The 27006-nt window shown below is 38.5% G+C and overlaps 1 pseudogene; it reads right to left on the bottom strand.

The window, feature by feature from the left end:
• Nucleotides 1-27006, bottom strand: part of LOC150040131 (vomeronasal type-2 receptor 116-like) — an 87763-nt pseudogene that overhangs the window by 3570 nt on the left and 57187 nt on the right.

Raw genomic sequence — 27006 nt, 5'->3', positions numbered from 1 at the left:
TGCACTATGTTATTTCTCATCTCTTGTATTGTCCCTTGGTTTTCTCATATGTTACAGTATCTTACCTTGTTATCCGGCATATTGCATGTATATTTGTTTATTTGAAATAGGATAGGGAAGGGGGAAAAAGTTGAGGGGAGGGTGAGGCGAGAGGGAAAAGTGGACAAAAGCATGAGAAGGGTATTAATTTGTGTGAAGTGAAGCACCTTCTATCTGACGAATATAATGTAACCCTTGTATTAATTACAATTTTCAAAATATTGTGGAAGAAGCTTCAGTTAACTCAGAGAACAAGTCACATATTAGCTGTGTTGCGATGGGATCTGTCAATCATGACTTTGAATGGAAATGACAGAAATTCTAACAATAAATATTAGAATGGCCAGGTGCGGTGGCTCACACCTGTCATCCTAACTACCCTGGGGGCTGAGATCTAAGGATCAAAGTTCAAAGCCAGCCCAGGAACTAAAGTCTGTGAGACTCATCTCTTGTCAACTGCTAGAAAACTGGAAGTGGCAGTGTGGCTCAAGGGTAGGGTGTTTGACTTGAGGTGAAGAACTCAGTGTCAATGCCCAGACCCAGAATTCAAGCCCCGATGGCCAAAAAAGAGTTAAAATGCCTAAATGTAGCAAAACTCAAGGTCAAAGTATACCTTGATGTCAAGAAATGTACTTCACCATCAACGCCCCGCAGTGAGTATAAGAAAGAGTAGTCCATACAAATGAAATCTAAAAGAAATTTGCCGTATCTTAACATATCGCATCCAACAGACTTGAATCAAAGTGACAAAAAGTGACACAATTGTAATGTAATGAAAGGATCAAATTTACAAGATGAAATTGCAGTGTGAAATGTGTATTTACTTACACACTATCCAAACACTGAACTATGTTAATCAGACTTTGAAATAGTCCTAAATCCAATAATAACTGAAGATTTTATGGAGGGATCATCCAGACAAAATTAACAGGAAGAATCAGAGTACAATTTCACACTTGATCAAGATAGCCTCATACAGACTCACAGTATATTGTGTTCAACATCTGAATAAAACTTTGCTCATCAACATACTGAGCATTCACCAGGAGAAATTACCGTATGGGACACAAAGTTAGTCAGAATTTAAAACATAACATTGAATATGTATTGAGCACACATGCAGATATATGATAAGAAGGCCAGAAATTAATGAGGAACAGATGCATAGTATGAAAGTTAAATGAATCACTTGTGAACCATAATTAAATAGTAAAATAATAATGAGAAAAGTGTTCAAATTTATTAAATAAATAATTTATGATAGTGAATTGTTTTTCAAGACAAATTTCATTAAATAAACTTATCCTTGGAACAAATGAAAATGAAAACCATACGTATATAAAAGGGGGTGGGAGGAATAGCAGGAAACTGTAACCTTTCGTTATATCAAGCAGACAGATACTGAGCTAAAGAATCTGCAGTACATCTTAAGGAACACGAGATTTTTTATAGTACTATTTGCTGTTCTTTTTTCCTCTTTTTTCTGTTTTTTTGCTTGGTTTATTACCTTTCATCATCGCTTTTATTTCTCTACTTTATCTTGCATATAAATCGTCTGATTTGGGGAAGAGAATGTGAAACACAGAAAGGGCAGGACAACGGTTGGACCAATTCAGCAGACATTAGAGAGTATGGTGGAAAAATACTGTACAACTTGGCATGGAGACAAGTCTGAATGTTTAAAACAGAAAATAAGGGAGGGATTTACACTGCTCAACAAGAAATATACTCATTATCTGAATTATGTAACTACTCTGTTCATCATGTACAATAAAAATTTAAAAACTTAAAATAAAATAAAAATAAAAGAAAGTAAGAAAACAGACACTGAACTGAAGAATCTCAAAGAACCAGAAATAACAATCTTCAAGTTAGTAAAAGGAATGAAATAATCAAGCAGAAATGGTAGGTCAAAGGATGAGTCAACTCAGTGACATGAGACACTGTATTCGTAGTGAACTTTACAGTTTTATGTGGGGAGTGTAGTGGAGTTAGGAGGTCAAAGAGTGGGTATAAATGAGGGAAGAGTGTCACTGTTCAAAAAAATGCACTCATTACTTGACTTACATAAATTTAACCTCTCTATATTTCACCTTTATAATAAAATCTAAATTAAAACAGTAAAGGACATGATTTGAAAATGCAGTATCAAGAAAAAAGAAAAAAGAGGAGTTTCTACAAAAACAAAAAGGAGATAAAACAAGTAAAAATTATGAAGAGCTTACTTTCCTGGAAAGATGATACACAAAAGGAAAGTAAGAGTCCTCTTCTACAAACAGGCAGAAAATCACTTAAAGGTAGATTCAAGATAAAATAAAGAAACTAAGGTATTTCTCTTGCATAGGGATAGGAGGTGATGGTAGATGATACAGAGAGCATTCATGTGTGAACATAGAATTCCATCAGCCATGCCCATTCCCAAAACAAATCTGCAAATGGAAATGAAATGTTGAGTTACTTACGGATTGTACTGTTCATCTCCAGAATCATCACTGTTTCTGCGATCTGTTCCCAAAGTGTAGAGAACAAAAAACCCATCAATCATCACATCTTCATCCATGTGTGCTTGCTGCTTCATTGTAGAAAAGCAGCTAGTGCCAGCCAAGAAACTGACAGAGAGAGGAAGCTGAAGAAGAATGAGTATGGGAATCAAATGGTACATCTCTGAATCATCTGCCCCGCTGAAATTCTGGCTGGAAGTGGGGTCCACTGGTTCAGGTATGTGTATTCATAAGTCTCTGTATATGTACATATGTGTCTTTTTATTGACAGAGATGAATGCTGTAGAAGTAGATGTGTAAGCCTATAGTGAATTCCAGGAAGAATGAGTAATCAACTTCCCTAGGGCTCTGCATTTGTGGCCTTTCATGCAGGAGAAAAACACAAGTTTGAAAACATGTTGGCACATTGTCCTTCACTATCCCAGGTGCTGTGATTTCCTCCAAGACACCAGAGTGAATCCCCTGGAGGAGGGTATCTTTGATGTATTTGGTTAATGTCTGTGTCCAGAAACTATGTGCATGAAAGCCATTTTGGATGACTCAGATGGATTGCATCAGAGTATTCCATTTTAGGTATGCAGTGAAATGGGTAGAAAAAAATTGTACGCTAGTGAGATGTCAACCAAAGATATTAGTGCATCATACTCAGATGGACAATTCGTACACCAATTTCTCAAAACAGCCACAGAACTTGGTAGTTGATTCAAGCAGGTTTCAATAAGAGTTCCACATACAGATGCCTCTACACGTGCATCCATTTACTATTGCCTAAGGAAAGAGTGATGATCCTGTAACCACATATTCAATCCACTAATTGTTTACTTGTGCTAAAGAGTCTGATGTAATCCATCTGTCAATTCCCGCTTTTATTTTGTGAGCTCCTTGATGTTACTGCGTAAACAAAATATTTCCTTTTTTTGTTATCCATATTGTAATGGTTTAAGTTTTAGCTCTTTAATATATGGGTACAAGAAAAACAAGGATCATTCACAACTTAGGGTAACCTGGGATGCCTGGTTACAGTTTCCAAGGTGTGAAATGTGTTCATAGAGAAAAAAGGTCTATGAGGAAATAATCAGCACATTTGTTTGTTTTGGTGTGCGCAGGTGGGGGCATATAGAGCTGAAGTATTCCGTATATGTTTGAATTTCTGCTGACAAGCAATTAAAACCTATTAAATTATAAAGAGAATCAGCACATAGGAAAGTGACCTGATGTTAGAATGCTAGATTGTTGTACTTCTGGCTCATTATAAGAAAGTTTGACCTGTGTCAGGGAGACCTATTGTCTCTCCTATTTCTTCTTGTAATGTTTTCAGAGAATCTGATTTATCTCAAGGACTTTTATCCATCTGGGATTAATCCGGATGCAGAGTGACATAGAATGATACAACATTAATTTTCTGCGTGTGCTTACATTATTTTCACCAGATACAAGGTGCATTTCTTCACAAATATTGATACCCTTTCTCATGTCATGATCCCCATGTCCATCCCCCCCACTCATCTTGATTTCCCCCTTCCCCATCCAATTCAAATATTCAATTAAGCATATATAAAATATATCAGATACCAAGTTGAAATATTGTAACAATATATACAGGGTCATTTAATAGTCCATATGAAATTTTGAATTGCCTCTTCTATTTCCATAAAGAATGACATTGGAATACTGATGGGTATTGCATTGAATTTGTAGATAGTCCTTGGCAGGACTGCCATTTTCATGATGTTAATTCTACCAATCCCAGAACATTGGAGGTTTTCCCACTTCTTCAGTTCTGCTTTAATTTCCTTTTTCAGTTTTTTATGAAGTGTTCATCACAAAGGTCCTTTAAATTCTTAGTTATATTAATTCCTAAGTGCTTTATTTTCTTTGGGATTATTGCAAATGAAGTTGCTTTTCTGATTTTCTTCCTTGTCTCTCATTGTTGGCAAATAACAAAGACCTTGATTTTTCAGGGTTAATTTTATACACTGCTACCTGCTCAAGTTCCAAATCAGTTCAAGCAACTTAGGAGTGAAATGTATAGGATTCTTTAAATATAGAATCATGCCATCTGCATTTCTTAGTATTTGGATCCCCTTTATATTTGCATCTTGCCTTATTGCTCTAGCTAGGAATTCTAATAGTACATTAAAGATGAGTGGAGAGAGTGGGTTTTAGTTTTTTGCCATTAAGTATAATGCTAGCAGTGTGTATGTCATACACATCCATTATCTGAAGAATGCTCCATGGATTCCCAGTTTCTCCAGAGCTTTTGGCATGAAGGCATGTTGTATCTTATTAAATAGCTTTTTTGCATCTATTTAGATAATCATATGATTCTTTTACTTGCTTCTGTTGATGTGAATTATATCTACTGACTCTTGTGCATGGAACCAGTTTTGCATTTTTCTGATGAATCCTGTTTGATCATAGTGCATACTTTTTTGATGAGTTGTTGAAGATGGTTGGCCAGTATTTTGTTGAGAAGTTCTGCATCAACATTCGTCAAAGTTATAGGTCTATAGATGTCTTTCTTTGAAGAGTCCCTGTTTGGTTTTGGGATGAGGGATATGCTGGTTTCATAAAATAAGTTTGTTAAAAATTCTTCTCTTTCAATTTCATGGAAGATCTTGAGGAGTATTGGTGTGATCTCGAATTGGAAGGCCTTATAGAATTCAGCTATGAATACATAGGGCCTGAGCTTTTTTGAATGGGATGTCTTGTATTTCCATTTCGATTTCAGTACTCTAAATAAGTCTGTTTAGTTGGTGTAGGACATCTTGTTTTGCGGTGAGCTCCTCGACCAGCGAGGAAGAACGACCACCACGCGAGGATTCTTCTCAAATCATACTTTAATGGAGAGCCTTTTGATTGAAGGGGGAGCAGGAAGCGAAAAAGGCCGAGGCATCAAAAGCAGCAGCTTATATAGGGAACAGGAACACGGATCGCTCCACCATTGGCTGCCGCCCTACAGCCACAACGAGGTGCCGCGGGATTGGCCAGGGATCATCATGTGACTCACGCATGCGCATAACTTAGGACACGTAGTCAAGCACCGCATTGCCTTATGTGAAGTCGTTTACCTCTAAGGAGTCAGGAAACGGGCGCCATCTAATGGCGTTTGTCCCGGCTCCCTACAGCTCCCCCTTCTTGTTTTGAGCATCAGGCAAGAGTAGGGGTCTGTTCTCTGAAGAGGATAAGGACAATGCAAGGCCTCCTCTCCAGGCTCTTTCCCAGAGGGTGACCCGCCAGTCCGATGCCCTTTTTTCAGAGGTGGGAAATTTTGGCATCTACCCACATGCAAACAGACGTGCTCTTCTCGAGAAAAGGCATCTCCCTTTTCCCAAGTGCAATGCATACGCCTCGCATCCTGTTTGCTCCAGATCTTAAGCTGCATACCTGTCCCTGTGCAATGGGATCTTGTCCCCCGGGGTGCAAAGGCTATGCAGAAAAATAGGCTCAATTGCCCTTTAAGGCTGAAAGCCATATTTGGGGTGAGGATCCAACTTCCAAGGCGGCTAATGCTTGCGAAAATCACTACCTTATCCCACTGTGTTTGGGCTTGCAGGCGACAGACCAACCATAGGCAGACCACATGTCCTTTTCTTTCCAAGCATACTTAACCAAACTTGGGGGGAGTCATGCATTTCTAATGCTGCAAATGCCTGTTTTATAATAGCATTATCTCCTTTTCGTTTATAACTCATTTTACATAGCATCCAACACAAAATCCCCAACCCACACATCATTAATCCCAATAAGGCTAAACTTCCAGCCCATTCTTTTACCCAGGAGGACGCCTGTAATATCCAATCAGCAATTTTCCCGAAAAGGGGCCACATTTACCCTGGTTGAATTAACAATCATAATTTCATATCTCAATTGGCTTGTAAGGTTTTCAAAATCATGTGACCATTGTCCAGTTAACATTTGACCTAATTGCCTTGATAAATTAACGGTAAAGACATAATTGTCCAACTGTCTGTCCACGGGAAGAACTGCAATGATGAATTGGTCGTGAAAAGATGCCGGAAACCACGAGCGTCATGCTTCACAGGCACCGGTATTGGAAAGATCTTCATCAGCGCCCACAAAATCCTCTCCTGGGCCAACACTGGATCTGCTAGTATTACCAACAACATGAGAATGATCTTCATCGTCAGTGCCTTTCTCGGGGTCTCCTTCCACCTTTCGCGTCAATCGCAATGGGACCCAAAGCGGTGTTTCCTGCTCCTGTGGAAAAACACAAACAGCTCCCCTGGATCTCCTTACTACGGGATCCGGTCCGCACCAATTATTTGTAATAACATCCTTCCATTTAACCATCTCAGTTATAATTTTTGGGTTTTGGGCAGCATGTCTATCTGCTGCTGACTTATCATCACTATTTAAAATTAAAAAATTTAAAGTAAAAAGTGCAAGGGAAAGTCTTTCCCTGGGAGATGCTCCTTCCGCAATTCCCCCTTTCTGTTTTTGAAGTATTTCTTTTAATTTTTTGTTGGTTCTTTCCACAATTCCTTGTCCTTGCGGATTGTATGGTAACCCTGTTGTATGGGCTACTTGCATTTGCGCACAAAAGGCGCGGAAACCATGAGAAGTATAGGCAGGGCCATTATCAGTTTTTAAGTGAAGGGGTTTTCCCCAGGCCGCCCAGGCTTCTAAACAATGTACTTTTACATGGAAAACCTTTTCTCCTGCCAAGGGTGTGGCATGTACTATACCAGAATAGGTATCCACTGAGACATGTAAATATTTTAATTTTCCAAATTCCGCTAAATGAGTAACATCCATTTGCCATAGAGCATTTGGTTTTAAGCCTCTAGGGTTTATCCCCACATTAGGAGAGGGGAGAAAAATCACACAAGACTGACAGGCTTTAACAATATTTCGTGCTTCATGTCTGGTTATATTAAATTTTATTCTAAGAGTATTAGCAGGTACATGACATAACTGATGAAAAGTTTTTGCTGATTCTACAGAATCAATAGCTGTCAAATCCATGGCCCTAGTTGCCTGATCTACCTGGGCATTAGCCTTAGCCATGGGACCTGGCAACAAGGTATGAGCTCTCATGTGCCCTATATAAAAGGGATTCTTTCTTGCCAAAATAAGGGATTGAATCTGTAATAATATGTTAGAAACCATGCTGGCCTGCCTAATTGAGGCGGCGACTTCAAGAGAATTAACAGCATTAACAACATATTGTGAATCAGAAAAAAGATTAAAGGGCTCTTCAAATCTTTTAAACACCTCTAGAACCACCAGGCACTCCGTGACCTGGGGAACATCCGGTCGAAAATATAACATGACTGGATTTTGACCTTCCACCACAAAGGCACCCTGGCCAGTTTTTGACCCGTCAGTATAAATAGTCAAGGCTGTAGCCAAAGGCTTCTTAGAGGTAATAATAGGAAAATAAACCAAATTTCTCTCTACAAAGGCAAGCAAGGGATGCTTGGGATAATGGTTATCAATAATATTGGGAAAGGCACATAATAAAATCGCCCATATATCCACAGTGGCAGCCAAAGTTTCCACCTGATTCCTGGTATAGGTAATAATTAATTTATCAGGTATTTTAGCAAAATGCATCAAACAATACTTTAGGCCCAATAGGGCTTGAGTTGCAACAAGCTCAGGAAAATATTGAACAGTTCTTGCTCCAAGAGAATTACCATGAAGCCACCACAGAGGGCCGTCCTGCCATAAGACCCCTGTAGGATAATTCTTTGTCTTTAAAATACACAACATAAGTAATTGACCTGGATTATTGGACAATTGGCATAAAGGCTTCAAGATTTTCAAAAACGCGCTCCGCCGTTTCGAGCACACGGGCCACAAAATCGGAGAATGGCTCCGTGACAGCTTGAGTAACTTTGGTGAGGCTGCCAGTGACCTGGCCTTTGTTTGGGATTGCCCTCCAGGACTTGTAAAAAACCTCATTTATTTGTTTATAAACATCCCAGGGGAAGTTTGTCTGATCGGCAGCCCATTGTCCTTGCCCTAGGAGCATGTCCACAGTCCACTCGGGCCGCCCTTCTTGTACATTTACTCTATACTGAGCCTGAGCTCTGTCCATAACTATAGACCTGAAGTCAAGGAACTGTCCATAATTGAGGCATGTCCGCGCGACCTCATACCAATCATTAGGTGTCATAGCATTAGCAGTTAGTCTTCTAAGCAAGGCAGTGGTATAACTGGCCGTAACTCCATAATTACGTACTGCCTCCATCAAATCCTTTAACTGTTTATAGGAGACTGGTTCAAAGGTCCTCTCCTGGGTAACTGGGTTCTCAAAAACTGGGAACGCAGCCGCCAGGCGGGACCACGTGCTTTCTTTTATGAAATGACTTTTTCCCGCCGCCACAGGATAAGGCGGGGGCGCAGAGGGCATGGCTCTCTCTTGCTCATTTGCTTTAGACACTCCGGCCAGAAGAGGTCGCTGAACTCCATACCTACCCTCCTCATACCTAGCAGCCGCCTCCTCCAAGCCTTTTCCCTCTTTCGGGTTCTGTTCCTCATCTGAATTGTTAGTCACTTCCTCATCTGAGTTGCTTAACTCCTCATTTGAATGGTTTAGCTCCTCATCTCTAGACTCCCTTATTTGTAAAAGTTGAAACCTGCCCGGATCCGGGTAAGACTGCCCTGGGGGCGGCTCCATTGTTCTTATGCCTTGCTCCTCCTTATCTCCCTCCTGCCCGGTATCTTGAAAGGGTGCGTCCACCCTCTGTTCTTTGACATAAAGTCTCCCTTTTTTATTTTCTTTCCCTTTTCTTTTTGGCCTACCTTTTTCCTCCCCATTTGATTCTGCCTCGGAGAGACTATCCTGGTGCTTCCTCAATGTCCTACTGGCTCTCTTAACAATCTGTGAGTTGCCGCAATGCAGACAAATGCAACAAAAACACACCAGCAGCAAGCAAGGAAGGACAACAGCAAGCACCCAGAATTGTACCCAAAGAAACAGCATATCTGGGGACCTCAGCTGATCAGGCTGATACTTACCGACGTCTCCTCTCCGTATGTTGAGTTCTGAATCCTCCTCGGCCTTTTCGCTTGTCGTCCTGTCTTCCCAGGGTCCCGGCTCTTCGGCACCAGTTGCGGTGAGCTCCTCGACCAGCGAGGAAGAACGACCACCACGCGAGGATTCTTCTCAAATCATACTTTAATGGAGAGCCTTTTGATTGAAGGGGGAGCAGGAAGCGAAAAAGGCCGAGGCATCAAAAGCAGCAGCTTATATAGGGAACAGGAACACGGATCGCTCCACCATTGGCTGCCGCCCTACAGCCACAACGAGGTGCCGCGGGATTGGCCAGGGATCATCATGTGACTCACGCATGCGCATAACTTAGGACACGTAGTCGAGCACCGCATTGCCTTATGTGAAGTCGTTTACCTCTAAGGAGTCAGGAAACGGGCGCCATCTAATGGCGTTTGTCCCGGCTCCCTACATTGTTTGAGTTGGAGTATGTCAATACTGCATAAAAGTTCATCCATTTGTTCTTGATGCTTAAATTTTTTGGCATAAAGGTGTGGAAAATATTCCCATATGAGGGTCTGTATCTTGGTTATTTATTTGTGGTATTTCCATTCTTTTCCATCATTCTGTTTATTTTATTATGCTGCCAAATTGGGGGGATATTTCCTTATGGTCTGTCAATTTTGTTAACATTTCAAAAAACCAGCTCCTTCTTTTGTTTATTCTTTCTATGTGTTTTGTCTGTAATTCATTTAATTCTGCAATGATTTTTAATAAGTTGGTTCTTTCTACTGATATTGGGATCGGTTTGTTGCTCTTTACCCAAGCTGTGAAGGTATAATATAAAACTGTTGGTTTGAGACAAGATCCAACACCCCTTTATACTAAAAGTTCCGGAGAAACTAGGAATCCATGGAACATTGCTCAGTATAATAAAGGCTGTGTATGACAAACCCACAGCTACCATAATACTTAATGGGGCAAAGCTAAATACTTTCCCTCTAAAATCATGAACAAGACAAGCATGGCCAGTCTCTCAACTCCTCTTAAACATAATATTAGAATTCCTAGCCAGTACAATAAGGCAAGAAGCAAGCATAAAAGTGACCCAAATAGGAAAGAGGAAGTGAAACATTCCCGCTTGGAAGATGACATGATTCTGTACTTAAAGAACCATATCCACTCCACTCCCAAGCTGTTTGAGGTGATTCAAAACTTTGGCAAGGTAGAAGGGCATAAAATTAACCCTGAAAAATCAACTGCCTTTCTCTATGCCAAAAATGAGAGGAACGAGGCAACAATCAGAAAATCAACTACTTTGCCAATAGCCTCAAAGAAAATAAAGTACCTAGGAATTAACTAAGTATGTAAAGGACCTTTTGATGAAAAATTTAAAACCCTGAAATAGGAAATTAAAGCAGAACTGAGGAAATGGAAAAACCTCCCATGCTCCTAGATTGGAAAAATTAACATCATGAAAATGACAACCTTGCCAAGGGCTGTCTACAAATTCAATGCATACTCACCAATAACCCAATGTCATTCTTTAAGGAAATCGAAGTGGCAATCCAAAATTTCATGTGGAATAATAAAAGACCCATATAGCAAAAAATTCTTAGCAGAAACAACAGCACTGGAAATATATCAGTACCAAAGCTTTGACTATATTATAGAGCTCTAGTAACCCAAATAGCTTGATACTGGAACAAGAGTTGCACCAATGCAATAGAACTTAGGACTTGGATATTATCCCACAGACCTATGGCCACCTAAACTTTGATAAGCGTGCCAAAAATATAGAATGAAAGAATGACAGCCTCTTCAACAAGTGGTGCTGCCAGAACTGGTTATGAACCTGTAGAAACCTAAAGTTGGATTGATCTTTGTCACCCTTCACCAGCATTAATACAAAAGGGTTCAAAGACCTTGAGGTAAAAGCAGATACACTAAAAACTTGACAAGAAGCAATAGGAGGTACATTATGTCTCCATGGCATAGGACGAAACTTTCTGGAAAAGGACCCAGAAACACAACAAATCAGAGAAAGTCTGGATAAATAGGACTCCATTAAACTGCAGAGCTTCTGCAGGGCAAAGGACATAGCTAGCAAGTTAAATAGAAAGCCTACAGAATGGGCGAAGATCTTCACTCACCATACAACAGACAAAGACCTCATATCTAAAATATATCAACAGCTCAAAAAATAGAATGAGTCCAAAACTAATCTCAAAAGTAACAAACATCCCATTAAAACATGGGCCAAAGACATAAAGAGAGTCTTCTCTGAAGAAGAAATAATAATGGCCTATAGACACATGAAGAAATTCTCAACATATCTGGCCATAAAAGAAATGCAAATCAAAACAAATCTAAGATTCCACCTCACTCCAGTTAGAATGGCCAGGATTAAGAAATCTAGTAACAACAGTTGCTGGTGGGGATATGGACAGAAGGGTCAGTACTACGCTGTTGTTGTGAATGCAAACTCGTTCAACCACTATGGAAAGCAGTATGGCAGTTCCTGAAATGACTACACACAGAGCTCCCCTATGAACCAGCAATTGCACTTCTTGGAATTTACCCAATCATACAGAGACTAGGCCATACTACATCCACTAGCACAACAATGTTCATTGTAGCATTATTTACCATAGCAAAGATATGGAACCAACCCAGATACCCCTCAGTTGATGAGTGGATCAACAAGATGTGGTATTTATACACAATGGAATTCTATCCTCCTGTTAGACATAAAGGCATCACCCCATTTGTTAGGAAATGGAAAGACTTAGAAAAAATCATATTAAGGGAAGTAAGCCAGACTCAAAGGAACATAGGTTCCTAGGTTTCCCTCATTTCTCATAATCAGTAGAAACCTTGGGCTCTCCTAGCAGAGATATACAATAGAGCAAAAACTACATACATAAGGACTTACAGTATGAGCCTAATGAAAGGACCTCCAGGATGTAGTATTAAAAGCCATATAATGAGTGATTGTTGTCCTGAATGTACTATGTTATCTCTCATCTCTTTTGCTGTGCATTGGTTATCTCATATTGGTACAGTATTTTTCTGTTATCTGATATACTTTATATATGCTTATTTGTTTATTTGAAATAGGATATGGCAATGGAGAAAACAAGATCAGGGGTGGGGATTGGGAAAGGTCATGGAGACCACGACATGAGAAAGGGTATCAATGTTTTTGAAGTAAAGTACCTTTTAACTGGTGAATACAATGTAGCCCTTCTATTAATTACAATAGAAACTATGTTTAAAATCTTAGTAAAAGAAAGTGAGTTCCAGGATTTTACCTCATTTTTGGAAAGCTGAAGCAGAGGATCAGGAGATCGAACCATAGTATGGTGATAGAGAATTATCTGTTTCTAGGGAGACAAAGATCACTTACACACACACTCACACACACACACACACACACACACACACACACACACGACTAAAATGAACCTGAAATAATTCCAATATCAGCTACTCCTGGGTCATTTGAAAAGTCAAAGTCTGTGTCTTCCCTGTGTCAGGACAAAATTATCATATAAATGGAAAGAGAGGGGCTGGAAGTTTGGCCAATGATAGAGTGCTTGCCTAGCATGCATGAATACCTTGGTTCAATCCTTGGTGGCACAAACATAGAAAAAGCCAGAGATGCTTCTGTGGCTCAAGTGGTAATGCTATAGACTTTAGAAAACCCAAGAACAGTGCTTAGGCCCTGAGTTCAAGCCCCTGGACTGGAAAAAATAATAAAATAAAATTTAAAAAGGAATCAATTTATAAAACAATATCCTTAGGTCATTATAAATCAAGTAGCATTGAACCATGCATTTATTTAATCTCTGAATTGGCTGCGAACAGCAATAATTCAGGTATGTTCTTCAAATAAATCATGTGAAAAACATGTCCCACATCACATTTTAAAATTCAGAAAGAAATATATCCATTGGTTAATCAGTAAAAATTATCTATCATACCAACATGAGAATTTCAAATGAATAGCAAAAATAGACAATAGAAAATAGAGACACACAGATAGACAGACCGACCGATAAACAGATAGATAGATAGACAGACAGACAGACAGATATATAGATTATATACATACATGCATGCATGCACGCATGCATACATACACACACATACATACATACATACATACATACATACATACATACATACATACATACATACATACGTGTGTACATACGAAAATACATAGACAGGTACATAGATGGATGATGTATGGATTTATGGAAGATAGATACCAAAAAGACTAATGATAAATGGTTGGGTGGATGATAGATACATAGATAGATATATAGATAGATACAAAGCAGAAAGATTGATGATAGATAATAGAAAAATAGAAGATAGTCAGGGGGGGCTGGGAGCATAGTCTAGTGGTACAGTACTAGCCTAGCATGCACAACCACCTGGGATCAATTCCTGAGTACCACATACACAGAAAAACCTGAAAGTGTTGGTATAGTTCATGTGGCAGAGCGCTAGTCTCAAGCAAAAATGTCCAAGAACATTGCCCAGGCCCTGAGTTCAAGGCCAAGGACTGTCAAAGAAAAATGAAATTAAATCAAAAAAGAACATAGAGACATACATACATACATACATCATATTTTAGTTAGTTTTAGATCCATAACAATTTCTCATTTAATCTCTTTGTAACATTATGTGAGGTATTGACTATAAATGTGAAAAACAGATCTTACACTAGCTTCCATGAAGCAAGCTTAGGATAGACTGCTCAGACATCTGTGTTTGCAAGTGTGTGTTTGTGTGTGTGTGTGTGTATGTGTGTGTGTGTGTGTGTGTGCGTGCGCTCGTGCGTACAAGCGCTAGTACTGGCGCTTGAACTCAGAGCCAAAGTTCTGTCTCAGCTTTTTCACTCAAGGCTGGTCCTTCATTCTTGAGGGATAGTTCCACTTCACGCTTTTTGATTGTTACTTGTAAATAAGAGCCTCATTGTTGGGAGTCAGAGTAAAATCAAATTGTACCTTGATTTGCATCAGACTTTGGCTTTATTGTCTTATTGTTTTATGGCCTTATTCTGTTTAAATTACCTGAGATTTACCATATGAATGTAACAGTTGGAAGTTCCCTGGTTTCAAGAAGGGATAAGCTGGAGTTGACAATAAACGAGCTAGTCTTTACTTGGGCTGCAGACATCCCGGACCCGGTGTGTCTGTCTCTCTTCTATTTTTTCCTAGTCCTTGCCCCCTATTTCAGGAACCCCAATCTGTGAACCCTGGTTTGCTGCCAGCTGGCCCCGGCACCTCATGATCTTTTCTTCCTGGGCTGGCTTTTTACTCAGATCCCAGTCTCCTGAGCAACTACAACTACAAATGCAAGCCTCCAATTCCTAGCTTTCAATGCACTTTCAAGTTGGTGAATACATTAGTGTAAGTCTTTAAGAAATGTCTAGTGTGATGATGTCTTTTTACAACAAACCAGACTGCACTCTGCCAGCAGACTAAGGTTTAATTCTTAGCTCTGCCATTTAGAGAATGCATGGCTATATAAAACACTCTGGGATCTGCTTTAACTATAAATTAAGTTCATTGTATTACTCTCATAAGGTGGCTGAGCCAATGGTGCCTGAGCATAGCCCAAGACAGGCACAGTCAATAAATGTTAGTTTCTGCTCTTCATTTGAAAATTTACATGTCATCACTTTCTCATTATAGTTAAGTTTTATTTCCATGGTAGATAAAAATAGAGTAAAATAATATAAACTTATGGCAAGACACCAGTGGCTCATGTCTGTAATCCTAGCTACTTAGGAGTCTGAGATCTAGGGATTAGAGTTCAAAGCCAGCCAGGGCAATACAATCCATGAGACACTTATCTCTAAATAATCACTGAAATGTTGGAAATGTTTGTATACTTCAGGTGGTAGAGCACTAACTCAAGGACACTGCCCAAGCCCTGAGTTCAAGCCCCAAGACTATCACAAAGGAAAAACAAAACAGCAACAAAAGGAAAAATCCAGAAGAATATAGATTTATCTTAACTCCTAATCAGTAAATCTGAAAATAAACAAAATTGATACGTAACAGCTTCAGGAAGTGAAGGATTTTCTCTCTGTCTGTCTGTCTGTCTGTCACTATCTCTCTGTCTTTCTCTCTCTCTCTCTCTCTCTCTCTCTCTCTCTCTCTCTCTCACACACACACACACACACACACACAAACACACACACACTGGAAGAGAAAAATATAAAGTCCTCAAGCCCCTATATACTCCTGCTTACTTAGAGAGCATTTGTTTGACTGCATTGGAAGTCTTGACACACCTTGGCCTTGGGGTCTGACAATCACTCAGAGGAAAGATGATCTGAGAATCTGGGAAATATTTCCATGATTATAAGAGCACAGGAGAGGAGAGAGCTGCACAAACACACAACTGTCAGAAACTCCAGAAGGATGCCTACAACTTTCCATTTGATTATTAATTAACCAAGTAGAGAAGGAAATTACCCAAGGCTTTGGAAAAATCCAACAGAAATTATTAGGAGAGCAATGTCTATACCTCAAAAAACGCTAAGATGTTTGTTTAACCAAATCCACAAAATGGAAAGCTTTATAGATTATGGAATACTAACAAGGGTTTGGCCTCAGTCATATGTAAATAATTAACTCTAGATGAAACATTTCTTTAGTAGTTGTTGATAAAATTTAAATCATGACCCAAAAGAATCAACTTCCCAAATATCTTCAACATATCCCAGAACAAATATCAAACATAAACACAGATAATTTTTTCTCAAACTATCCAGCAGCCCCTTCAAAATGAAAAAGATCTAGGATCTGACTTAAAATAACAACAATTAAAAACAAACAAAGCAAAAATTTCAAAGCCAGGTGAAGGATGCTCACACTTGTAATTAAGCTGCTCAGGAGACTGAGATCTGATGAAAGTTTGAAGCCAGCCTGAGTAGTAAAAAGCTGGAAGTGGAGGTATGGTTGAAGTAGTAGAGCCCTGAGCAAGCAGCCAAGTAATAGTGTGATTCCCTAAGTCCAAGCCCTAGTACTAGCAAAAAAAGAAAGGAATGGCAAGAAAGGCAAGGCAAAGCCAGGCTTGAGCATATTAAATAGAAAGCTAGAAAATACATAAAAAGAATGGGGCTGGGAGCATGGCCTAGTGGTAGAGTGCTTGCCACACCTAGCATGCAAGAACTCTGGGGATGATTCCTCAGTAACACATACACGGAAATAACCAGAAGTGTGCTGTGACACTCAAGTGGTAGATCATTAGCCTTGAGAAATTCCAAGAACAGTGCCCAAGTTCTGAATTCAAGTTCCAGATCGGGCCAAAAGAAAAAGAAAAAGAAATGAATTCAACTATCAAAGATGAAATCTATATTCAGATCAAAATATACTGGATTAATTTGAGAAAGGATGAAATATATCAAAATAAATATTGACTATCTTAAAGACATAGATATTGAAATTATTTAAAATAAACCCAAATAAGAACAGAATATTAGCTGGCTGGAACTGGTGGCTCAAATCTGTAACCCTAGCTACTCAGGAGGCTAAGATCTGTGAATCACAGTTCAAATCCAGCCCAAGCCTGAAAAGTCCATGAGGCTTTTAAGTATTTAAATACTAATTAAGCACCAAAAAGCCAGAAGTGGATCTCTGGTTCAAGAAGTAGAGTGATAGCCTTGAGCAAAATATTCTTAGAGACAGTGCTCAGGCCCTGAGTTCAAGCCCCGTGACCACAAAAGAAGAACATAATCCTATGATGTTCATCATATGAAAGAACTGGTTAAGTAATTAACCGAGTCTCAAACAGAGCACAGAAGAAATGATGGAACCGATGTGAAGAAATTCTAGCCAAAATTTTCCCAAATTTGATTCATATTTAACTTATAAATGCTGAGATTTAAACAGATTAATTTCCTACCATAATTGATGAAAAGATGTCTAAGGCTAAATTTACCATAATACTATGCTTGAAATTAAAAAAAAATGTCTTTTATATACTTGTTGCTGTTGAATATTCCTTTTTTTGTTACTGTATTTTATTGCCATGGTGATATATACAGGGGTAACAGTTACATTCATGGATAGTGGGTAAGTTACTTTTTGAACACTGATACACCTTCCCAGGTTTTTTTTCCCATTTTTGCTTCCCCCACTCTCTCCCAATCATCTTGTTTTTCCCCTTTGCCTTTCTTCTTTCAAATAAATGCATTTACAAAATGCTAGGTAACAAAGTCATACAGTAGCAACATGATGTAAACCATAAGGGAAAAAAAGAGAACAGAAATAATTTCACATTGTATATTAAGAATAACAATTAACAAGATAAACCTCTTGTTTCCATATCCTGGAGTTCATTTCTCTTGCTCTCATCCTATATGACCATATCTACAAAGCTTTTTTGACCCTCTGCTAGGAGAGTCCTAGATGTGTACTAAGAATTACTAATGAGGGAAATCATGGATGTTTCTTTGGGTCTAGCTTATTTCACTTAATAAAATGTCTAAAAAGTCTTTGGGGATTAGAAACATTACATACAAAAGTGATGCAAACAGCCATATTTTTTCTAGTGAAATGCTGAAGTCTAGAAGGAACAACAAACCAGAATTTAAAAAAAAATTCTCTGGGCCTAGAAGTTGTTACCTGGTAGAAAATACCTCTCAGAATTAAAACATTAATAACAAGTTTTCCCAGGAACATAAAAAGAGTAAGAATTTGCAACCATCTGTAATCCTTTCTACTTAGGAAGATGACATCTGAGGATAATGATACAAATCCAGCCCAAACAGAAAACTCTGTGTGACTTTTACCTTCAGTTAACCAGAAAGAAAGCTGGAAATGACAATGTAAGCCAAGGGCAGAGCACTAGCCTTGAGCAAAAGAAGCTCAAGGATAATGCCCAGACCCTGAGTTCAAGCACCTGGACTGACAGAAAACACGGGTGGGGATAGTAGTAATCAAAAGCCAGGCTTCATACTTCAAAATATGTGAACAGAAATGCTTCAAGCAGTATAAAATAACTGAAACCAAAAGTGCTAATAAATTTGATAGATAATAAAGAATGTACTTTATTAATTAAAAGTCTTGGAAAGTTAGTGATTGAACAAAAAGATTAAGAATCATTGTAATGTTTATAACCTATCCACAAAGGGAAAAAAAGTGCACAAATCCAAGTGTTCATAGATTTCGTTTTTTCTACTGCGGATGAAAACAAGGTTGTTCCGGTGTATGCAATGTAATAACTCTGGTCCTACTACAATCATTTTATGGTGACAGCTGTTTTGAAAATGCTGCAGTTAAAGAGCTTTATTCAGGCTAGACAAGTCCTCAATCACAGGAGCCATGTGCCTAAACTTATGAGGTTTGTGGTTTTTGTTTTGATGATGATGATGGTGATGTTTTGACCCCACTAATCTGAGAGGACAGGGCTATGTTGTATCACACAAGATACAAGAGCTAGGCCAGCCATTGTTGATTCTATAACAGAAATTTTACAATACCTTATGATTGTAATAAAATTGGATTCAATGCTAGACTGTAATCAGTTAAAGATGCACAATGAAATTCCCAAGAAAGTAAACACACACACACACACACACACACACACACACACACACCAAAAGTGTACAAAAACTAGGTAGAACTAATAGGTAAAACTACTCAATAAAAATATTAATTAGGAAGAACATGGAGAAAAAACTTAATATAAATAGAAAATCAGTGACAAATAGTAGGTTAAGCCAAGGACCAGTGACTTAACCTGTTATCATAGCTGATTAGGAAGATGAATTCTGAGTTTTCACAGTTCATTGCCAGCACAATTAGAAAAGTCCACGAGACTCTGATCTCCAATTAACAAGCAAAGAGTCAGAAGTGTAGCAGTGGCTCAAGTAGTAGACTACCAGACATGAAGGGAAAAGCTAATGCACAAATGAGGGAGACCATTGGGCCTATGTTCCTTTGAGTCTGGCTTACTTAACTTAATATGATTTTTTTCTAAGTCTTTTCATTTCCTTACAAATGGGGTGAGGTCGTTATTTCTGACTGAAGCATAGAATTCCCTTGTGTAAATATCAAATCTTGTTGATCCACTCGTCAAGTGAGGAACACTTGGTTTGGTGCCATAACTTTGCTATGGTAAATAGCCCTGCAGTGAGCACAATTGTGCTAGTGGATTTAGTATGTCCTTGTTTCTGGACGGTTGGGTAAATGCCAAGTAGAGGAACTGCTGGGTCATAAGGGATCTCTATGTTTAGTCTTTTGAGGAACTTCCATACTGCTTTCCATAGTGGTTGAACGAGTTTGCACTCCCATCAACAGTGTAGTAGTGATCCCTCCTGTCCATATCCCCTCCAACATCTGTTAACAGTTTTCTTGATCCTGGCCATTCTAACTGGAGTAAGGTGGAATCTTAGAGTTGTTTTGATTTGCATTCTTTTTGGCCGGAGACGCTGAGCATTTTTCATGTGTCCATACACTACTACTATTCCTTATTCAGAGAATTCTCTCTTTAAGTCTTTGGCCCATCTTTTAATGGGATGATTGTTTTTTGAAGATTTTTGGACTTTGGAGATTTCAGGTTTTTTTAGCTATAGATATATTTTAGATATTAGTCCTTAGTCTCTTGTATGGCTAGCTATGCCCTTTGCCATACAAAAGCTCTGCAGTTCAATGCAGTCCCGTTTGTCCAAAATTTCTTTAATTTGTTGTATTTCTGGGCCTTTATTAAGAAAGTTCCAACTTGTGCCAAACAGTCTACTGTATTTCTTATTCTTTCCTGCAAAGTTTTCAGGATATTTACTTTTAACCTCAAGGACTTTGACCCTTTTGGGATTAGCACAATTGCAGGGTGACATGATCCAACTTTACTTTTCTGCAGGTATTTAACCAGTTCTGCCAGCACCTATTGTTCAGAGGACTGTCTTCTTTCCATTGGATTATTTTTTGGTTCCTTATCAAAGATTGGGTGGCCATAGGCCGACAGTTGTCTTCTGGGTCTTCATTTCTATTCCATTGGTCCTCAGGCCTATTCTTATACCAGAACCAAGCTATTTGGGTTACTATATCTCTATAATAGGGTTAAAAGTTTGGTATTGATATTCCTACAGCACTCTGCATTCAGCTAAGATTTTTTTTTTACTATACAGGGTCTTTTTTATTCCATATGAAATTTTGGATTACCTCCTTTATTTCCTTAAAGAATGACATTGGGATACTGATGGGTATTGCATTGAATTTGTAGATAGCCCTTGGCAAGATTGTCATTTTCACAATGTTAATTCTTCCAGTCCGGGAGCATGGGAGGTTTTTCCACTTCCTCAGATCTGCTTTAATTTCTTTTTTCAGGTTTTTAAAGTTTTCATCATAACGGTCTTTTACATTCTTAGTTAATTTAATTCCTAACTACTTTATTTTCTTTGAGGCAATTACAAAAGGAGTTTCTTTCCTGATTTCTTCCTTTCTCATCGCATTGTTGGCGTATAGGAAATCAGTTCATTTTTGAGGATTTACTCTTTTCATATCCTTTATTTTAATTAATAGAAGGATTACATTATATTCACCAGATAGAAGGTGCATTACTTCACGAACATTGATACTCTTTCTCATGTCTTCATCCCCTTTTCTCTCCCTCACCTCCACCACTCATCTTGTGTTCCCCCTTCCCTATCAGACTTCAAATAACCAAATAAGCATATATACAATATATAAGATAACAATGTAACATACTGAAACAAGCCTGCAACATTGCCAAAGTTTCAAATTAGCTCAAGCAACTTGGGAGTGGGGACTAGAAGTATTTTTTAATAAAAGAGAATCATTTCATAATGATAAGGTGGTCAACAGATCAGATACCACAAAAGAAAATTCAAAGACAAAATAACACACTTTGCAATATGTGAAACCACAACAAATTTGTAAGAAATATAAGATAAAGGCATGATTAGAGGTAGGCAGTAACTCCAATACTGGTTTTCTGTGTTATTAGATGATTGATGGTTGATAAGTCTACAATGTCATTCTGTTTGGGGTTTCAGGTTTTTTGCTTGTATATGTCTACTTGTCTTAGGGTTTCAACGTAGATCCTTGGCACTGTCCCTGAGCACTTTTGCTCAAGGATAGTGTTCTACCAATTGAGCCACACTTCTGGATTTTTGGTGCCTAATTGGAGGTACTGTTGCTGATAGACATTCCTGCCTGAGTTGGCTTTGAATTTTTATCCTCAGATCTCATTATCTTGAGATGAATTTCAGCTCAAAGCCAGCCAGGCAGTAAAGTGTATAAAACTTCAATTAATTAAAAAGAAAAAAAGAGCCTCTTGAGTAGCAAGGATTTACAGGTATAATCCACCAGTGCCCAGCTATATTTGACTCTCATAAGAAAATTCTGCTCCTTGTTGTTTATTCATTTATCACCATGTTATATGTGCTACTGAGAAACATTTTCGAACAGTGAATTACCTCACATCAAGCACCTGTATAACACTAAATGCGAAGTCTGATGTAATTTTTCTGGCCAGAATCCTTTTTAATCTACTTACAGAAAATCCCAGTCAAGATTATGACAGTTTTTCTGCCTTTGGTAACCCTGAGAAAATAAAATTCATGACCTTTCAGCTTAGCTGGCAAACCAGAGTTATAGACAATATTTCTTGACATTTGAGAGCTAGTTATCTAATAAATACAGAGAAAAGAACCACTGATGGTATATTGTATTGTATATGCCTATAGTTTAAGAAGCATATGATTTATGGATACAGTAATTTTAAATAACAAAAATGTATACTCTTTATAGAAAAGCATTTCAAAAAGTATTTTATAAGTATAATATACTATATATATCATACCCCATCTATGAGATGTAACATATAATATATATTATAAAATAAATTAAATATAAATTACACATTATATATATATATACAATCAGTTCTAAACAAAGATATTCTCTTTCATGTATTTTTATTTTAATTAATAGATGGGTCTCATGATATTTGCCAGATAGGAGGTGCATTAATTCACATACATTGATACCCTTTCACATGTCTTGGTCCTCATTTCCATCCACCCACCCCCACTCCTCATCTTGTTTGCCCCCCATCCCTTTCTAATTTCAAATAACAAAATACAAATATATCCGATATATCAGATTACAAAGTGAGATACTGTAACAATATGAGATAACCAAAGGACAGAAAAAGAAATGAGAGATAACATAGTACCCTATGGACAAAAATCATTCATTATATGGCTTACGTTTCTCTATCCTAAAGATCCTTTCATTTAGCCTCATACTATACTGCCTTTTGTATCAAGGTTTTGCTCTATTGCAAATCTCTACTAGGAGAGCCCAAGGATTCTACTGATTACCAAAAATGAGGGAAACCATTGAGCCTAAGTTCCTTTGAGTCTGGCTTACTTCACTTAATATGATTTTTTCTATGTCTTTCCATTTCCTAACAAATGGGGCGATGTCATTCTTTCTGACAGCAGCATAGAATTCCATTGTGCACAAATATCACATCTTGTTGATCCATTCATCAACTGAGGGACATCTAGGTTGGTTCCTTATCTTTGCTATCGTAAATAGTGGTGCAATGAACATTCTTGTTCTGGTGGATTTAGCATGTCCTTGTTTCTGGATGATTGGGTAAATGCCAAGCAGTTCAAGTGCTGGGACTTAGGGGAGCTCTATGTTTATCCTTTTGAGGAAATGCCATACTGCTTTTCATAGTGGTTTAATGAGTTTTCACTGCCACCAGCAGTGTAGTAGTGATCCCTCCTGGCCACACCCCCTCTAGCATCTGTTGTTATTAGTTTTCTTGAACCCGGCCATTCTAACTGGAGTGAGGTGGAATCTTAGAGCTGTTTTGATTTGCAGTTCTATTATGACCAGAGATGTTGAATATTTCTTCATGTGTCTATAGGGCATTTTTGTCTCTTCTTCAGAGAAGAAGGCCTTTGTATATTGTATGTTTGGTGAACATTCATCAGTATAATAAAGGCTGTGTATGACAAACCCAAAGCTAGTATTATACTTAATGAAGGAAAGCTAAAGCCATTCCCATTAAAATAAGGAATGAGGCAATGATGCCCCTCTCTCCACTCCTGTTTAACATAGTATTAGCATTCCTACCCAGTGGAATAAGGCCAGAAGCAAGCATAAAGGTGATCCAAATAGGAAAAGAGGAAGTAAAACTCTCCCTCTTTGCAGATGACATGATCCTGTATTTAAAGAATCCTATAGACTTTACTCCCAAGCTCCTTGAGATGATTCAAAACTTTGGAAGTGTAGCAGGATGGAAAATTAACCCTCAAAAATCAACTGCATTCCTCTACACCAACAGTGAGAGGAATGAGGCAACAATCAGGACAGCAACTACTTTTCCAATATCCTCAAATAAAGTAAAGTACCTAGGAATTAACTTTACTAAGAATGTAAAGTACCTTTTTGATGAAAACGTTAAAATCCTGAAAAAGGAAATTAAGGCAGAACTGAGGAAATGGAAAAACCTCCCATGCTCCCGGATTGGAAGAATCAATATTGTGAAAATGACAATCTTGCCAACGGCTATCTACAAATTCAACTCAATACCCTTCAATATTCCAATGTCATTCTTTAAAGAAATACAAGAGGCAATCCAAAATTTTATATAGAATAATGAAAGACCTTGTATAGCAAAAACAGTTCTTAGCAGAAAGAACAGCGCTGGAGGAATTTCAATTCCAAACTTTAGACTCTATTACAGAGCAATAATTTTCAAAACATCTTGATTCTGGCACACGAACAGTCCTGAAATCCAATGGAATAGAACTGAAGACCCAGATATTAAACCACAGGCCTATGGCCACCCAATCTTTGACAAGGGAGCCAAAAAAATAGCGTGGAATAAAGATACCCTCTTCAACAACTGATGCTGGCAGAACTGGTTAAGCACCTGCAGAAAACTAAAGTTGGATCCTTCTTTGTCACCCTGCACTAGAATTAATTCCAAATGGATCAAAGACCTGGAGGTAAAAGCTGACACACTAAAAACTTTACAAGAAGGAGTAGGAAATACACTAGGCCTCCTTGGCACAGGTCAAAACTTTCTTAATAGGGACCAAGAAACACAACAAATCAGAGAAAGGCTGGGTAAGTGGGACTGCATTAAACTGCAGAGCTTTTGCATGGCAAAGGACATACCCTACAGAGTGGGAGAAGATCTTCACCACCCAAACAACAGACAAAGGCCTCATATCTAAAATTTATCAACAGCTCAAATAATTGAATCACTCCAAAACTAATCTCCAAAATAACAACCGTCACGTTTAAAAATGGGCCAAAGACTTAAAGAGACCCTTCTCTGAAGAAGAAACAATAATGGCCTATAGACACATGAAGAAATGCTCAACAGCTCTGGTCATAAAGAAATGCAAATCAAAACAACGCTAAGATTCCACCTCACTCCAGTTAGAATTGCCAGAATCAGGAAAACGAATAACAACAGAGGCTGGAGGCGATGTGGCCAGGAGGGATCACTACTATACTGTTGGTGGGAGTGTAAACTCGTGCAACCACTATGGAAAGCAGGATGGCAGTGCCTCAAAAGGCTAAACATAGAACTCCCCTATGACCCAGCAATTCCACTACTTGACATTTACCCAACCATCCAGAAACTATGGCATACTAAATCCACTACCACAACAATGTTCATTGCAGCATTATTCACCATAGCAAAAATATGGAACCAACCTAAATGTCCCTCTGTTGGTGAGTGGATCAACAAGTTGTGGTATTTGTACACAATGGAATTCTATGCTCTGTCAGAAAAAAATGACATCGCCCCATTTGTTAGGAAATGGAGACTTAGAAAAAATTATATTAATGAAGTAAGTCAGACTCAAATGAACTTAGGCTCAATGGTTTCCCTCATTTTTCATAATCAGTCAAAACCTTGGCCTCTACTAGTAGAGATCTGTAATAGAGCAAAAACTTGTTACATAAGGTCATGTAGTATGAATCTAATTGAAAAGACCTCCAGGATATTGAAACAAAAGCCATATAATGTATGGTTTTTGACCTTAATGTACTATGTTATCTCTCATGTCTTTTGCTGTCCCTTGGTTATGTCATATTATTATAGTATATCACTTTGTTATCTGATATATTTAAGTTTTTTGTATTTGATTATTTGAAATTGGATCGGGAAGGGGTGAAAACCAAGACGGGGGGGGGGAATGGGGACCAAGACATGTGAAACGGTATCAATATATGTGAATTAATGCACCTTCTATCTGGCAAATATCATGGAACCATTTTATTAATGACAATAATATATATATATATATATATATATATATATATATATATATATATATATATAATCTGGAAGTGCGTGCGGGGCAGAAGATGGCCATACTTCAGTGTGAGACGTACTGAGCTCCCTACCAAGATTCAAGTTCTGGAAGTGTAGGGGACAGTTCTTTTCCAGAAATTGATCTTAAGTAAGTTTTAGCAGCACAGAAATCTCAGTCAGAGAGGAAAAAGGCAGAATACTGGCACAAGAAGACAGCGTGGAGCCCCGCCAGCCGCAGGGCAGACAGCGCTTCATGGTGGCACAGACCCACGGGCTGCAGAAAGAGCCACACAGAGCCTGCAGGAGCCAGAGCCACACCCAGCCGTGCACGGCCCTGCCAGCTTCACGGAACCAGAGAATCCAGTAATTTGTATCTCCGAAGAGAAGTTTCCACTTCTGCTCGTGGAATGGCATTGGGAGGGAGTCCCTCACCTTCCAGTGAGAGCAGTGTCATATTGACTGCTGGCAAAGACCAGGCTTAAGCAATTGGAGCCTGAGAGGTGTTGCTGACAGCGCCATCATACTTACTGGCAAAGGATTTTCCAGAGATCCCTTAGCCAAAAATCCGGCCCCAACGCTGCTGAAGTCCATCCACTCTGCCAGCCACAGACCTGGTAAACAAAGCCCCCCTCCGATCTTTCAGCTTTGTTTTACCAATCAAGCAATTTGATCCAAAAAACCACAAAGCCAAATCACAAGATAAAAAGACTTTGTGAAGTTTTTGGATCCCAAATTTAGTGGAGACACAAGTTTCCTATCCTGCCCCCACCCAAAAAAACCTGAAGAATACCCTTTTTCTTTTTGTTGTTTCTTCTTCTACACCTTTTCATTTGCATTTTTAGGTGTTCTTATTTTTCTCTATCCCATTTTACCTACACCTTTTTGTCTCTTGATATGATTGATTCCTTTCTTTTTCTCCTCTTTTTTCCCGCATCCTTTCTATCACTGTGGTTTTTCCTAGGAACACAGTGAAAGATCTGGGTACACTCTGAATTATAATGATATCCATATTGGTACACTCACCTGCTTTTTAAACTCGTGGTTCTCAACCCTAGTATCTTGTGGGTGACAACTCAAAATAGTGAGGAATCTCCCCCACCTTTTTTTGTTTGTTTGTTTTGTTTTTGTTTTTTTGGGGGGGTTGGTGTGTGTATG

This window comes from Megascapheus bottae, unplaced genomic scaffold, assembly GCF_031878675.1.
Source record: "Megascapheus bottae isolate mThoBot1 unplaced genomic scaffold, mThoBot2.hap1 HAP1_SCAFFOLD_48, whole genome shotgun sequence".
In the NCBI taxonomy this organism is placed as follows: domain Eukaryota; kingdom Metazoa; phylum Chordata; class Mammalia; order Rodentia; family Geomyidae; genus Megascapheus; species Megascapheus bottae.
Note: the sequence above shows the minus strand (reverse complement) of the source record. Positions and strands in the feature narration are given on the sequence as shown.